The sequence below is a fragment of the Moschus berezovskii genome, chromosome 8 (genome assembly GCF_049115385.1).
Source record: "Moschus berezovskii isolate FMDL1 chromosome 8, NW_MosBer_1.0, whole genome shotgun sequence".
In the NCBI taxonomy this organism is placed as follows: domain Eukaryota; kingdom Metazoa; phylum Chordata; class Mammalia; order Artiodactyla; family Moschidae; genus Moschus; species Moschus berezovskii.
In genome coordinates this window covers 44,968,898-44,984,701 of record NC_142467.1, presented here as the reverse complement: position 1 = coordinate 44,984,701, position 15,804 = coordinate 44,968,898, and positions in this window count along the sequence as shown.

Genomic DNA, 15,804 nt, shown 5'->3' with positions numbered 1-15,804 from the left:
CTCAGCCTCCAGGCCATGCACCAGTGCCTCCTGTCAGATCAGTGGTGGCATAGATTAGAAATAAAGTGCACAATAAATGTAATGTGCTTCAATCATCCTGAAACCATCCAAGTTTGTCTTCCACAAAATTGGTCCCTGGTGCCAAAAATGTTGGGGACCCTAGACATAGGGAGTTGTTCTAAGCGTGCAAATCAGCTATCATTAGGTCAGATGACAAGTTCTATGGGATGGGGGCAAAACTCTTCATGAAGAAAGCAGTGCATTGAAGTTCCTTCTGACCTAAAGACATCTACTTGCAGGTAGGTAACAGACATTTTGAAGATTGGCACTTTTTATAACCTTTCCCTGAATTTTACTACCCACTGCATGCCAGAAGCAATCACGTTGTAGATTCCACCTTCATTCACTATTTTCTTTTTTACAATTTAATCATTTGATATTTATATATATTGCAAAAAGATTGACACAATACATCTAGCTAACATTTATCACCGTCATCATTATGGAATTGTTTTCCTTGTGATGGGAACATTTAAGATCTAGTCTCTTCAGTTCAGTTCAGTTCAGTTCAGTTCAGTCGCTCAGTCGTGTCCGACTCTCCGCGACCCCATGAATCACAGCACGCCAGGCCTCCCTGTCCATCACCAACTCCCGGAGTTCACTCAAACTCATGTCCACAGAGTCAGTGATGCCATCCAGCCATCTCATTCTCTGTCGTCCCCTTCTCCTTCCACCCCCAACCTTTCCCAGCATCAGAGTCTTTTCCAGTGAGTCAACTCATCGCATGAGGTGGCCAAAGTATTGGAGTTTCAACTTTAGCATCAGTCCTTCCAATGAACACCCAGGATTGATCTCCTTTAGAATGGACTGGTTGGATCTAGTCTCTTAACAACTTTTAAATATAAAATACAGTATTATTAACCATAGCCACATGCTGTACATTATATTCATATTTATAGGAATATAAATGGGAATTTATATTCCTATTTATTCTAGTTATTTTATAACTGGAAATTTGTACCTATGAGCCCCTTCACTCATATTGTCTCGCTCCAACCCCCTCCCTCTGGCAACCACTACTTTGTTCTTTATACCTACTCATTTACTCTGTTTTGCACTGGCTATTTTCCACTTTGATCTGGAAAGAGAATGCTAAACTATGAGACTTGAAATAAATGAGACTTGATTGGATTGATTCATGTTTTTCATTAGTCTTTTTTGAGTGACTTTAGGTACCATGTGTACAAGCCCACCTGAATCTATTCAAGTCATTTATAGTGTTTTCATTTCTACATATTAGGGACGTTTGAACTGTACATAAGAATCTAGACCATAAATGAATGAAGGAACCACATCTCCATTAATTTTGAACATTTTTCACAGTAAGTTTGCTGGGTGCCCAATAAATTTCATGGACTTGCTGACTAACTGGAGGATGTAGAGATAAAGGTGGGCTATACCAGGTTAAATACCTTGTGGGTAAGAATTAGCATCTCTGTTGAACTGGCTTTTTGATGGATCTTTTTGTGAATGATGGTGACCAGAATATGTCCATGGTCCTGTCTGCAAAGTGGCTTTAAACATTGCATAGGAGGTAGATGGGATCTCTAATGTAAAAAGAAACATTTCTACAAAAGATTGTTTTTATTATAGAGTCAGTTTCTACCCAGATATGAATGAAGTTAATAAACTGAAGTTACTGCTTGGAAAACCAAGGTAAAGTGAAAACCATATCACAGGGTGACATTATAATCTATATTAAATCTAAGGCTTATTCTTCCAATTTTTTTGAACTGAGCAATGTTTTCTTTTCATAGTTGAAACTAGGACTCCATCTATTTCTTACAATCTTCTCCCTTTCTGGTTTTGGTTTTAAGTTCGATGCTTCAGGCGTTTCCTGAAACAGAATCTTAAGTCTGGAGAAACCCTTGCTGCTGCTGCTGCTAAGTCACTTCAGTTGTGTCCGACTCTGTGTGACCCCATAGACGGAAGCCCACCAGGTTCACCTGTCCCTGGGATTCTCCAGGCAAGAACACTGGAGTGGGTTACCATTTCCTTCTCCAATGTGTGAAAGTGAAAAGTGAAAGTGAAGTCGCTCAGTCGTGTCTGACCCTTAGCGACCCCATGGACTGCAGCCTACCAGGCTCCTCCGTCCATGGGATTTTTTTAGGCAAGAGTACTGGAGTGGCTTGTCATTGCCTTCTCCGAGGAGAAACCCTTAGGCTCAACTAAAAGGAAAGGCCAGTCCCCTTTCCTTGCAAGCTGTGGAAGATCCTAACAGTCTGTTAAGTTGCTCAACTGGAAAACAAAGGAAGTGAACCAGTGGAAATCATTGGTTAATTAAATTCATGGAGACATAAATAACACCCCATGTTGATATAGGATATATTCCAGGAGCTGACTTGGGGAGAGATTTCAGCAGTTTTCTCTCTGGCTCAGAGTCAGGCTGTGTCAAACACACGCTGACCTTCTTCTTCCTGTCTTCCTCCTTGGCATGTTACCAGGTTCATTAATTAGTGCAAAATTTTTGTTCATTTTACCAATCTGCTTTCCTGAAAGTAGGGGCTACGTATGTCCTGTTCCTGCTGAGTATTCAGCACTTGGCTCTGTGGCGGCTGGCATGGAGTAGGAGCTCACTCAGTCTGCTGTCGTATTTAGTGAGCATGGAGGAAGGAACGAGAGAACTGGGTCAGGATGATACAGGAAAGGCACTAGGACAAATGGAAGTTTGTGAAAATATGCCTTCCCTTCTTATTGGCCTTAAAGGAGAAGCTGAACAAAGCAGACTCCTGATCTCATTTTCATATCTGCCGTAGAATTCTCCTCTGTGCCTTTGTGAATAGGTTCCTCAGTATGGACAATAAAATCTGAGCATGCTCAAGATGTCCATGATACAGTTGGCTTTCCATATCGGCAGGTTCCAAATCTGTGGGTTCTGCATCCATGAATGTAGGGGTCCCACTCTATCATCTTCCTAGTTCAAGAGCAGCAGTTGGCTCTGAAAGTGAACATGTAGTTTGGTTCACAGGATTACCTACAACATGTACCTTGCAACATGAATCTTATCTTTCAGTGGCAGCTGATGAAAAAACAACAGAAAAGTCTCCATTTACTCTGCATTATTTCCCATTATTGTCTGGGAGTAGAGGGAGAATACAAAGAAGTTTTATGATTGAGAAAGACTTTCTTATTCAAAACACTGGAAGTTTGGACATTTGGTGACTATGACATGAGCTTTGCTAGAGACAAATGTCATGGTTATCAGTGCGGTCCATCTCTCATCAGTTCAGTTCCGTTCAGTCGCTCAGTCGTGTCCGACTCTTTGCGACCCCATGAATCACATCACGCCAGGCCTCCCTGTCCATCACGAACTCCTGGAGTTCACTCAAACTCATGTCCATTGAGTCGGTGATGCTATCAAGCCATCTCATTCTCTGTCATCCCCTTCTTCTCCTGCCCCCAATCCCTCCCAGCATCAGAGTCTTTTCCAGTGAGTCAGTTCTTTGCATCAGGTGGCCAAAGTATTGGAGTTTCAGCTTCAGCATCAGTCCTTCCAATGAACACCCAGGATTGATCTCGTTTAGAATGGACTGGTTGGCTTTCCTTGCAGACCAAGGGACTCTCAAGAGTCTTCTCCAACACCACAGTTCAAAAGCATCAATTCTTCGGTGATCAGCTTTCTTCACAGTACAACTCTCACATCCATACATGACCACGGGAAAAACCATAGCCTTGACTAGATGGACCTTGGTTGGGAAAGTAATGTCTCTGCTTTTAAATATGCTATCTAGGTTGGTCATAACTTTCCTTCCAAGGAGTAAGCGTCTTTTAATTTTATGGCTGCAATCAGCATCTGCAGAGATTTTGGAGTCCCCCCAAAATAAAGTCTGACACTGTTTCCACTGTTTCCCCATCTATTTCCCATGAAGTGATGGGACCAGATGCCATGATCTTCGTTTTCTGAATGTTGAGCCTCAAGCCAACCTATTCACGTTTCTCTTCCACTTTTATCAAGAGGCCTTTTAGTTCCTCTTCACTTTCTGCCATAAAGGTGGTGTCATCTGCATATCTGAGGTTATTGATATTTCTCCTGGCAATCTTGATTCCAGCTTGTGCTTCTTCCAGCCTAGCGTTCCTCATGATGTACTCTGCATATAAGTCAAATAAACAGGGTGACAATATACAGCTTTAACGTACTCCTTTTCCTATTTGGAACCAGTCTGTTGTTCCATGTCCAGTTCTAACTGTTGCTTCCTGACCTGCATACAGGTTTCTCAAGAGGCACGTCAGGTGGTCTGGTATTCCCATCTCTTTCAGAATTTTCCACAGTTTATTGTGATCCACACAGTCAAAGGCTTTGGCATAGTCAATAAAGCAGAAATATATGATTTCTGGAACTCTCTTGCTTTTTCCATGATCCAGTGGATGTTGGGGAGAAGGCAATGCAAGCCACTCCAGTACTCTTGCCTAGAAAATCCCATGGATGGAGGAGCCTGGTAGGCTGCAGTCCGTGGGGTCCCTAAGGGTCGGACACGACTGAGCGACTTCACTTTCACTTTTCACTTTCACACATTGGAGAAGGAAATGGCAACCCACTCCAGTGTTCTTGCCTGGACAATCCCAGGGACGGGGGAGCCTGGTGGGCTGCCGTTTATGGGGTCACACAGAGTCGGACACGACTGAAGTGACTTAGCAGCAGCAGCAGCAGTGGATGTTGGCAATTTGATCTCTGGTTCCTCTGCCTTTTCTAAAACCAGCTTGAACATCTGGAAGTTCACGGTTCACATATTGCTGAAGCCTGGTTTGGAGAATTTTAAGCATGAATTTATTAGCGTGTGAGATGAGTGCAATTGGGTGGTAGTTTGAGCATTCTTTGGCATTGTCTTTCTTTGGGATTGGGATGCTTATTCTCCTTTTGCCCTTTGTTTCTTGGTGAATTTTGAGAAACACTGTTCAAACTTCTATAGGCAGTCTGAATACTGTTCCAGCTACTATAGCCAGCGTACTTTGTATTCGTGGTGGGCTCTGGGACTCTGCCTTTGGTCTCTGCTGCTGCTGCTAAGTCACTTCAGTCGTGTCCGACTCTGTGCGACCCCATAGACGGCAGCCCACCAAGCTCCGCCGTCCTGGGATTCTCCAGGCAAGAACACTGGAGTAGGTTGCCATTTCCTTCTCCAATGCATGAAAGTGAAAAGTGAAAGTGAAGTCGCTCAGTCATGTCCGACTCATAGCTACCCCATGGACTGCAGCCTACCAGGCTCCTCTGCCCATGGGATTTTCCAGGCAAGAGTACTGGAGTGGGGTGCCATTGCCTTCTCCAGCCTTTGGTCTCTACTGGACTCTATTTCTTATTTCTTTTCTAGTTGGACTGAAATCCTGAACATTGGCCTCTTCATAACACGGTTTAGAAAAGATAGTTGGCCAAATGGGATGGTCATGGAAGTGGGAGAGGTCTGTGCTGTAGGTGCATGAGGGAGGTTTCTAATCTGTAGGAGACAGAAATTGGGTGAGTTGGACATTTAGCTTCTGGGAGGTAGTGATGACTCAGCTCCAGGGAATGGGACAAAATAGTGGGAATACAGACCTGGAAAGAACTGGATTTGGGGGAAGAAACCCCACACTCAGATAAAGCAAGGGAAGAGAAAATAATCAGGAGCTGAGATACTGAAACTGTGATATAAAGAAAGGTTTGTCATGAAGGAACTGGCAAAGAGCTGGGTAACTGGATCAAAGATGGTCATCATGTGACCAACAGATGACTTGATGCTTAACTGAAGAATATGTCTGAGAATTTCCACCATTCACCAATATACCAGTGGACTTTCCTCCTTGAGGCTGGCGTTGCTGTCAACTCAGGGGGCTAAGAAATAGCCAGCCTAGTAATTGGATTATTTGAATCCTCATTCCTGTCTCTGGGTTGGTCAGTAACTCTGATGTTCACTCAGGCCCTGCTTCTTGATGTTATTTTTCCCCTCTGCATTGTCCAAATTTAGCACACTGCTTGGCACATTTCTGTTGAACTCACATTCTGTCTGTGCCACCCATTTTTTCATGACCTCTGAACTTTGTGCTATATATTCTGTTCTTGATTTTTAAAATTTACCTTCTACCCCTTAATCAAAGTTGTTGAGCACTTAGGGGGAGAGGTTCAGCATTTCTAGTCTTGGTAGGGGAGCGTATTCTGTTCTTGGTAGGGGAACATATTCTGACTTAACCATATTTCTCTCAAACTCTGAGTCCTTCTCAATATTATAAATGGAGTGCTGAGGTTTACTATAGCTGTACGCAACCTTTTCAAAGCATCAATGCCTTGCCATCCCAGAGTCAGAATGGAGGTAAGGATATAATGTAACGCATGAAGAGCAATCCCTCTGACTGCATCATGTGAACAAAGTCCATAAGCTCTCAGTTTAGACATTTAACAAACTCCAGGTTTCAACTTTGGAAACTCTGTTGTTTCACATGATTCTGTCTAGATGGGAGTAACTAACTTTTTGCATTAATAAACAACATTCATTAATAATAGTATTAATACTTAACATCTATTGTGCCCATTCTAGAAGCCTGGCAATAATATCATAGTCATTTTATGTGAATTAGCTATTCATTCTTCACAAAAATTCTTTTTAAACACCACTAACCCTGTGTTACAAGAAGAAATGAGATATAAGAGCATGAAGTTGTTGCTTTCAACGGTCATGCTTGGATTATTCAATTTAGCACTGTGCCAGCCACCGTTATGTCCTGTGGATAAACAAAAGTAGGTTAAAACGTGGATTTTGTGGCACTCACAGGATCACTGGGAGGGCAGACCTGTATTTATGAACTGATGATAAACATGATGTAAGACATGATGTAATGCAGTTCTAAACTGAATGAAATTAAGCGCTAAGATGCCTGGTATAGAGCTTGTGGTTCTCACGAGGACCTGTTGGTCCCCAGACCAACAACCTGGCCGTTTGTTCAGTCAGTTCAATTCAGTTCAGTCGCTCAGTCATGTCCGACTCTTTGCAACCCCATGAATCACAGCACGCCAGGCCTCCCTGTCCATCACCAACTCCGGGAGTTCACTCAAACTCATGTCCATCGAGTCGGTGATGCCATCCAGCCATCTCATTCTCTGTCGTCCCCGTCTCCTCCCACCCACAATCCCTCCTAGCATCAGACTCTTTTCGAGTGAGTCAACTCATCGCATGAGGTGGCCAAAGTATTGCAGTTTCAGCTTCAGCATCAGTCCTTCCAATGAACACCCAGGATTGATCTCCTTTAGAATGGACTGGTTGGATCTCCTTGCAGTCCAAGGGACTCTCAAGAGTCTTCTCCAGCACTACAGTTCAAAAGCATCAATTCTTCAGCGATCAGCTTTCTTCACAGTCCAACTCTCACATCCATATATGACCACGGGAAAAACCATAGTCTTTGACTTGGTTAGCAAAGTAATGTCTCTGCTTTTTAATATGCTATCTAGGTTGGTCATAACTTTCCTCCCAAGGAGTAAGCGTCTTTTAATTTCATGGCTGCAATCAGCATCTGTAGTGATTTTGGAGCCCCCCAAAATAAAGTCTGACACTGTCTCCACTGTTTTTCCATCTATTTCCCATGAAGTAATGGGACCAGATGCCATGATCTTTGTTTCCTGAATGTTGAGCTTCAAGCCAACCTTTTCACTCTCCTCTTTCACCCTCATCAAGAGGCCTTTGAGTTCCTCTTCACTTTCTGCCATAAAGGTGGTGTCATCTCATATCTGAGGTTATTGATATTTCTCCCGGCAATCTTGATTCCAGCTTGTGCTTCTTCGAGCCCAGTGTTCCTCATGATGTACTCTGCATATAAGTTAAATAAACAGGATGACAATATACAACCTTGACGTACTCCTTTTCCTATTTGGAACCAGTCTGTTGTTCCATGTCCAGTTCTGACTGTTGCTTCCTAACCTACATATAGGTTTCTCAAGAGGCAGGTCAGGTGGTCTGGGATTCCCATCTCTTTCAGAATGTTCCAGTTTATTGTGATCCACACAGTCAAAGGCTTTGGCATAGTCGATGAAGCAGAAATAGATGTTTTTCTGGAACTCTCTTGCTTTCTCCATGATCCAGCGGATGTTGGCAATTTGATCTCTGGTGCCTCTGCCTTTTCTAAAACCTGCTTGAACATCTGGGATTTCACGGTTCACATATTGCTGAAGCCTGGCTTAGAGAATTTTGAGCATGACTTTACTAGAGTGTGAGATGAGTGCAATTCAGTTCAGTTCAGTTCAGTCGCTCAGTCGTGTCCGACTCTCCGCGACCCCATGAATCAGCACGCCAGGCCTCCCTGTCCATCACCAACTCCCGCAGTACACTCAAACTCATGTCCACAGAGTCGGTGATGCCATCCAGCCATCTCATTCTCCGTCGTCCCCTTCTCCTCCTGCCCCCAACCTTTCCCAGCATCAGAGTCTTTTCCAGTGAGTCAACTCGTCGCATGAGGTGGCCAAAGTATTGCAGTTTCAGCTTTAGCATCAGTCCCTCCAATGAACATCCAGGATTGATCTCCTTTAGAATGGACTGGTTGGATCTCCTTGCAGTATAAGGGACTCTCAAGAGTCTTCTCCAACACCACAGTTCAAAAGCATCAATTCTTCGGCGATCAGCCTTCTTCACAGTCCAACTCTCACATCCATACATGACCACGGGAAAAACCATTGCCTTGACTAGACGGACCTTGGTTGGCAAAGTAATGTCTCTGCTTTTTAATATACTATCAAGGTTGGTCATAACTTTCCTTCCAAGGAGCAAGCGTCTTTTAATTTCATGGCTGCAATCAGCATCTGCAGTGATTTTGGAGCCCAAAAAAACAAAGTCTGACACTGTTTCCACTGTTTTTCCATCTATTTCCCATGAAGTGATGGGACCAGATGCCATGATCTTTGTTTTCTGAATGTTGAGCAATTAGATGAGCAAAATCTCAGACCTTACTCTAGGCCAGTTAAATCATACACTTAGGCTAGGGTCCACTTTTTTTTTTAATTTATTTTTAATTTTAGGATAATTGCTTTACAACGTTGTGTTGTTTTCTGCCATATATCAGAATGAATCAGCTATAGGTATACATAGGTCCCCTCCCTTTGGAACCTCCCTCCGATCTCTCACCCCATCCCATGCCTCTAGGTTGTCACAGAATCCTGGGTTGAGCTCCTTGCATCCTACAGCTAATTCTCACTAGCTATCTATTTTACATATGGTAATATATATGTTTCCATGCTGCTCTCTCAATTCATCCCTGCCTCTCTTTCACCTGCTGTGTCCACAAGTCTTTCTCTATGTCTGTGTCTCCATTGCTGTCCTGCAAATAGGCTCGTCAGTACCATTTTTCTAGATTCCATATATATGTGTTAATATACAATATTTGGTTTTCTTTTTGACTTACTTCACTCTGTGTAATAGGTTCTAGGTTCATCCATCTCTTTAGGACTGACTCAAATGCATTCTTTTTCATGGCTGAATAATACTCCATTGTATATGTGCATCACTTCTTTATCCATTCATCTGTTGATGGACATCTAGGTTGCTTCCATATTCTAGTTATTGTATTAATCAATAGTTATGCGATGAACATTGGGGTATATGTATCTGTTTTGATTATGGTTTTCTCAGAGTGTATGCCCAGTAGTGGGATTGTTGGGTCATATAGTAACTCTATTTCTAGGTTTTTAAGGAATCTTCATACTATTCTCCATAGTGGCTGTATCAATTTATATTCCCATCAACAATGCAAGAGGGTTCCCTTTCCTCCACACTCTCTCCAGCATTTACTGTTCATAGATTTTTTTGATGATGCCCATTCTGACTGGTGTGAGGTGATCCCTCATTGTAGTTTTGATTTACATTTCTCTAATAAGGAGCAATGTTGAGTATCTTATTAAGTGTTTATTAGCCATTTGATGTCTTCTTTGGAGAAATGTCTGTTTAGATCTTCTGCCCATTTTTTTTGATTGGGTTGTTTGTTTTCCTGATGTTGAACTGTATGAACTGCTTATGTATTTTGGAGATTAATCTTTCATCAGTTGTTTCCACTACTGTTTTAACAGACTTTTCATGTGATTCTAAAATACTATATATGGGAACTACTGGTAAACCATAGGTGTTAAGGGCAGTGCATTAGTTTCCAGGGAAAAATTGCCACAAACTGGGGGGCTTAAAACTAAATCTATTCTTTCACAGTTCAGGAGGCCAGAAGTCTGAAATTAAGGTGTTGGTACAATTGGCTCCCTCTGGAGTTGGTGAGAAGCAAACTGGTCTGATGTTTCTTTCTGAGCTTCTGGTGGCTCCCAGCAGGCCTTGGCATTCCTTGACTTGTAACTGTATCCCTACGGTCTCTGACTCTGCCATCATGTGGCTGCTCTTGTGTCTTTTTTATGCCATTTTCTTATAAGGACACTAGTTACTGGACTTAGTGCCCCCATTTCTCCAGTGTGACCTTATCTTAACTAATTACATCTGCATAGATCCTATTCACAAATAAGATCCCATTCTGAGGTTCCAGGTCGACATGAATTTTGGGGAATACTGTTCAAACTACTACAGGCAGTTAAGACGAAGAGAGTTAGGTTAAGTGGAACTTGGGGGAAAAGCTTTAGGAGTGATCTGAGTGGTTGAAATGAGTTAAATAATCAAATAATGAGGTCATTGTAGGAGTGAAGGCTAGCGAACAAACATGGGCAAGTTCAGAGGGGATCATGATGCTGGGGTGTGGACTTGGTTGAAATTAAAACATGGGTATTGATCAACATATATAAACAGCTCATATAACTTAACAACAAGAAACCAAACAATTGGTTAAAAAAACAGGCAGAAGAACTGAACAGACATTTTCTAAAGAGGATATACAGATGGCCAAGAGGCACATGAAAAAATGCTCAGTGTCACTGATCATCAGGGAAATGAGATATCACTCACACAGGTCGGAATGACCATCATCAAAAAGAACACAAATAATAAACATTGGCGAGGATGTGGAGAAAAGGAAACCCTTATATGCAGTTTGGTGGGAAAGTAAATTGGTGCAACAGCTACTGTGGGAAACAGTATGAAGGGTTTCTCAAAAAACTAAAATCTGAAATACGATATGACCCAGAATTCCACTGCTGGGTGGAATTTCTGGGTATATATCTGAAAAAAAAAAAATATATATATACCTACTCTTGGGTATATATCTGAAAAAACCCCACTAATTCGAAAAGATACATGCCCCTTAATGTTATAGCAGCATTGTTTACAATTGCTAAGATATGGAAGCAACCTCAGTGTCCAGAAGACATGGTGTATACATCACACACACACATATACACACAATGGACTACTACTCAGCTTACAAAGAATGAACTTTTGCTATTTGTAACTACATGAATGAACTTGGAGGGCATTAAGCTAAGTGAAATGAACGAGAGACAGATAGCATATGATATCACTTATATGGGGAATCTAAAAGATAGAACAAACCTATGAATAAAACAGAAGCAGTTAACTCACAGACACAGAGAACAAACTCGTGGCCACCAGTGGGGTGAGGGAAATGGGGAAATGAGGGACATTCTAAGGATGGGAGGAAAGGAAATGGCCATTATGGGATTTTATGAAATCCTGTGTGTGGAACTTGAAAATTGTTAAGGACTATAGAATTTAAAGACTCTTTCATTTGATAAAAAAGTAAATAAAATGAGTATTGATGTGGTGATACATTAACATAAATTAGTAATCTCTATTCCCTTTATTCTCTAATGTAACTATTTGTTTAAAACTGCTTGCCAACTGATGGTTTATATAAAAAAATCACACATTATATACTGATAATTTCCATACCACCTTTTAATAAGAGAAATTGTTGGGATCTTTAATTTGATCTAACACTAGCTAAACAATGGCCCTGAGTCACGATTTGATACAGAAAACTGCATCAAGTCCTTCCGATGACTTTCCCATTAGTGCTCAAGGTATTAAATCATTTCAGCTTCTGCTGAACTTACACCAATTACGTTCAAGAGTTCTCAGCTCTTACAATACTGTCTGAAGTTTGAAGGTACAATACTGTCTGAAGTTTGAAGGTAATCAATATCTTTATCAAACATGTCACAAAAAGTTTATTGGAATGCCATATTTGATTAGGTCAAACTTAATCCTTCAGGCCAGAAGAGGGGAAACACAGCTCTATTGATGGAATGCCTTGTTGAAATCTAAAGTTTACATAAACTCTCTGTGCCTGAGTTTATTTCTCCTTAAAATGGGAGTATGATAAGGGATGTTTATAGCATTCAAATAAGTTAATAATGTGGTTAGCATGGTTTATGCTCTATATGTGATCCTTCTATTATGGATAAACTGTTAGTGCTCACAATGAGTGAGAACTCAGAAGGTTTTAACAAGTCATCCAATTAAATGGAGGTGAAATTCAATGGGGACAGTGTAAAGGGGTTCCTGCACTCAGCAAGCTACCTGACCTAAACCTCCTCCCTCGGGTTGTATCTGCTATCTGTGGCCTCCTTCCTGTTTCTGGAGTCCTGAGTAGAACCCACTTGGCTGGTAGAACCTGCTGTGCTTGGCCAGTGTCTGCAGTGGACCCTATTACTGCCAGCCTGCCTGCTCTTCTATTTCTCCCCATTGAACCTAGAATCTCTTACTACTGAAGTCTCCTAGAGGCCTCAGTTAGCACCAGTAGCTGCAAAATATCAACGCCCAGGGAGAGTGCTGCTGCTGCTACATCACTTCAGTCGCGTCCGACTCTGTGTGACCCCATGACGGATGCCCATCAGGCTCCCCCGTCCCTGGGATTCTCCAGGGAAGAACACTGGAGTGGGTTGCCATGGAGAGTAGGCAGGTGGTAAATGGTCATAGCTATTGGCCTACCAGGATCCAGTAGCAGGTGCCACTGTCAGAGATGGCCTTTTTTCCTGTGGGTGTTTCCAACTGCTCTGGCAAAGGCCACACAAAGCCCACGAGTTTGGGGGGACTGATTGGCAGGAGCACTGATGAATGAATCGATTTATGTTGGAGGAGGCCTGAAATAGGTCCTGGCGGTCTCCTGGTTGTGCCAGGCATTTAACTTCCTGGTTGGTAGATGGTGGGAGGGTCGAGGAAGAGATTTGAGGAACGGGGCCATTTACCTAGCACAGAAGTGTTGCAGTGTCTTAACAACGGGATGAGCTATACTGCTGAATCTTTAGACCTGGACATGGAGAAGATGCCACTATGCTCATAAGGCAAGGCCATTTTCTAAAGCAAGAGGGGTTGAACTCCCTCCAGTGGGCACCACGGAGTCCTTGTTGGCAGTCCACTTCAGTCTTGGATTCAAGCAAAACAGAGTTCTAAGCCAAGACTTATCTGAAAAAAAAAATGTAGCTGTTTTTCCAAGGAAGGCTTTTGCTTCAAAATGTTCTTTTTTTTTGTTTGATGTTTCCTCATTTATCTGTAGGCATCACTCTTTGGGAGGTTAATGTGAGTTTTAGAGAGAAGAGAATGGATCGCCACTTTTAAGCCTTTGCAGATATAAAATCTTTTCTTGATAATGACTTGTATTTAAGAAGTTTATTAACAATTCTCCAATGAATGCTTTGCAGGTGTAGTTTTTTTTGTTTTTTTTTTAAAGAATGAGACTAGGAGCAAAAAAAAAAAAGACCCTTAAACTAGGTAAATATCTTCCCAGTTTTGGGGAGACACAGTTAGTCTTGAGGCTACTAATTGTCTCCTATATTAAAAAATGCTGGCTTCTCGTTGGGACATTGAGTATTAACCTGAACACAGAAACTGCTTGATTGACACCAGTTCTCCTTCTGTCCTCATTCTCTGGCTGTGCAACACTCTGGAAGTGCAAGTGAACTGAAGACTTTTAGGAGGTGCTTATTTCCCAGAAGGCCAATACAAGCCTTGATATCCCTCCAGGCAATCTTGATTCCAGGTTGTGATTCATCTAGCCCAGTTTTTCACATGATATACTCTGCATGTAAGTTAAATAATCAGGGTGACAATACACAGCCTTGACGTACTCCTTTCCCAATCTGGAACCAGTCTGTTGTTTCATGTCCGGTTCTAATTGTTGCCTCTTGTCCTGCATACAGGTTTCTCAAGAGGCAGGTCAGGTGGTCTGGTATTCCCATCTCTTTAAGAATGCTACACAATTTGTCATGATCCACACGGTCAAAGGCTTTAGCATAGTCAGTGAAGCAGAAGTAGATTTTCCTTTTGAATTCCCTTGCTTTTTCGATGATCCAGAGGATGTTGGCAATTTGATCTCTGGTTCCTTTGCCTTTTCTAAATCCAGCTTGTACATCTGAAAGTTCTCAGGTTCAAGTACTGCTGAAGCCTAGCTTGAAGGATTTTGTGCAAATCTTGCTGGCATGTGAAATGAGTGCAATTGTATGGTTATTTGAACATTTTTGACATGGTTTTTCTTTGGGATTGGAATGAAAACTGACCTTTTCCAGTCCTGTGGCCACTGCTGAGTTTTCCAAATTTGCTGGCATAATGAGTGCGGCACTTTAACAGCACCGTCTTTTGAGATTTGAAATAGCTCAGCTGGAATGCCTTCACCTCCACTAGTTTTGTTTGTAGTAATGCTTCCTAAGGCCCACTTGACTTCACACTCTAGGATGTCTGGCTTTGGATGAGTGATCACACCATCGTGGATATCTGGGTCATTAAGATCTTATAAGTACCATTCTTCTGTGTATTCTTGCTTCCTCTTCTTAATCTCTTCTGCTCGTTAGGTCCTTGCTGTTTTTGTCCTTTATTGTGCCTATCTTTGTACGAAATGTTCCCTTGGTAACTCCAATTTTCTTAATTTAGATCTCTAGTCTTTCCCATTCTATTGCTTTTCTCTATTTCTTTGCATTGGTCACTGAAGAAGGCTTTCTTATCTCTCCTTGCTATTCTTTGAAACTCTGCATTCCTTTGGGTTTATCTTTCCCTTTCTCCTTTCTCTTTTTTTTTTTTTTTCCCCTCAGCTATTTGTAAGCCCTCCTCAGACAACCACTTTGCCTTCTTGCATTTCTTTTTCTTGGGGATGGTTTTGGTCATCACCTCCTGTACAGTGTTACAAACCTCTATCCATAGTTCTTCAGGCCCTCTGTCTACCAGATCTGGTCCCTTGAACTTGTTCGTTACCTCTGGTGTATAATCATAAGGGATTTAGGTCATAACTGAATGGCCTAGTGGTTTTCCCTACTTTATTCAATTTGAGCCTGAATTTTGCAACGAGGAGTTGATGATCTGAGCCATAATCAGCTTCTGGTCTTGTTTTTGCTGACTGTATAGAGCTTCTCCATCTTCAGCTGCAAAGAATATAATCAAACTGGTTTCGGTACTGAACATCTGGTGATGTCCATGTGTTTAAATGGGTTTAACTCCTGCCTTTTATGATAGAGGCCCAGAGGGAAAAAAGAGTAATCTTAATTTTGGCAAAACTTACCCAGTTTTGTCACAGCTGTCTTCTTGATGCTACTATTAATTATCGATAGCCTTGTGTATGGCTTTTTACCATTCTGCTGGTCAATTCCCCATCTATAAGATGGGGACAGAGCATTCGTCATATGGGGCTATTGTGAGGATAAAAATGTAATCATCCCTAGCCTAGCAAAAGTTTTTTGTTGTTGTTGATTTTTTTTTTTTTTTTCTGGAGAACCTTAAATCCACTTTCACAGCTTAAGAACCATTGTGTGCATGTGCATGGTTATTTTGTGCTGTATCAGTCAAATATTGATTCAGAAGACAACTTTCCCACAGTAATTTGAACAAAGAAAGTTTATCATAAGGAATTACTAACTGTTGTGGGAGG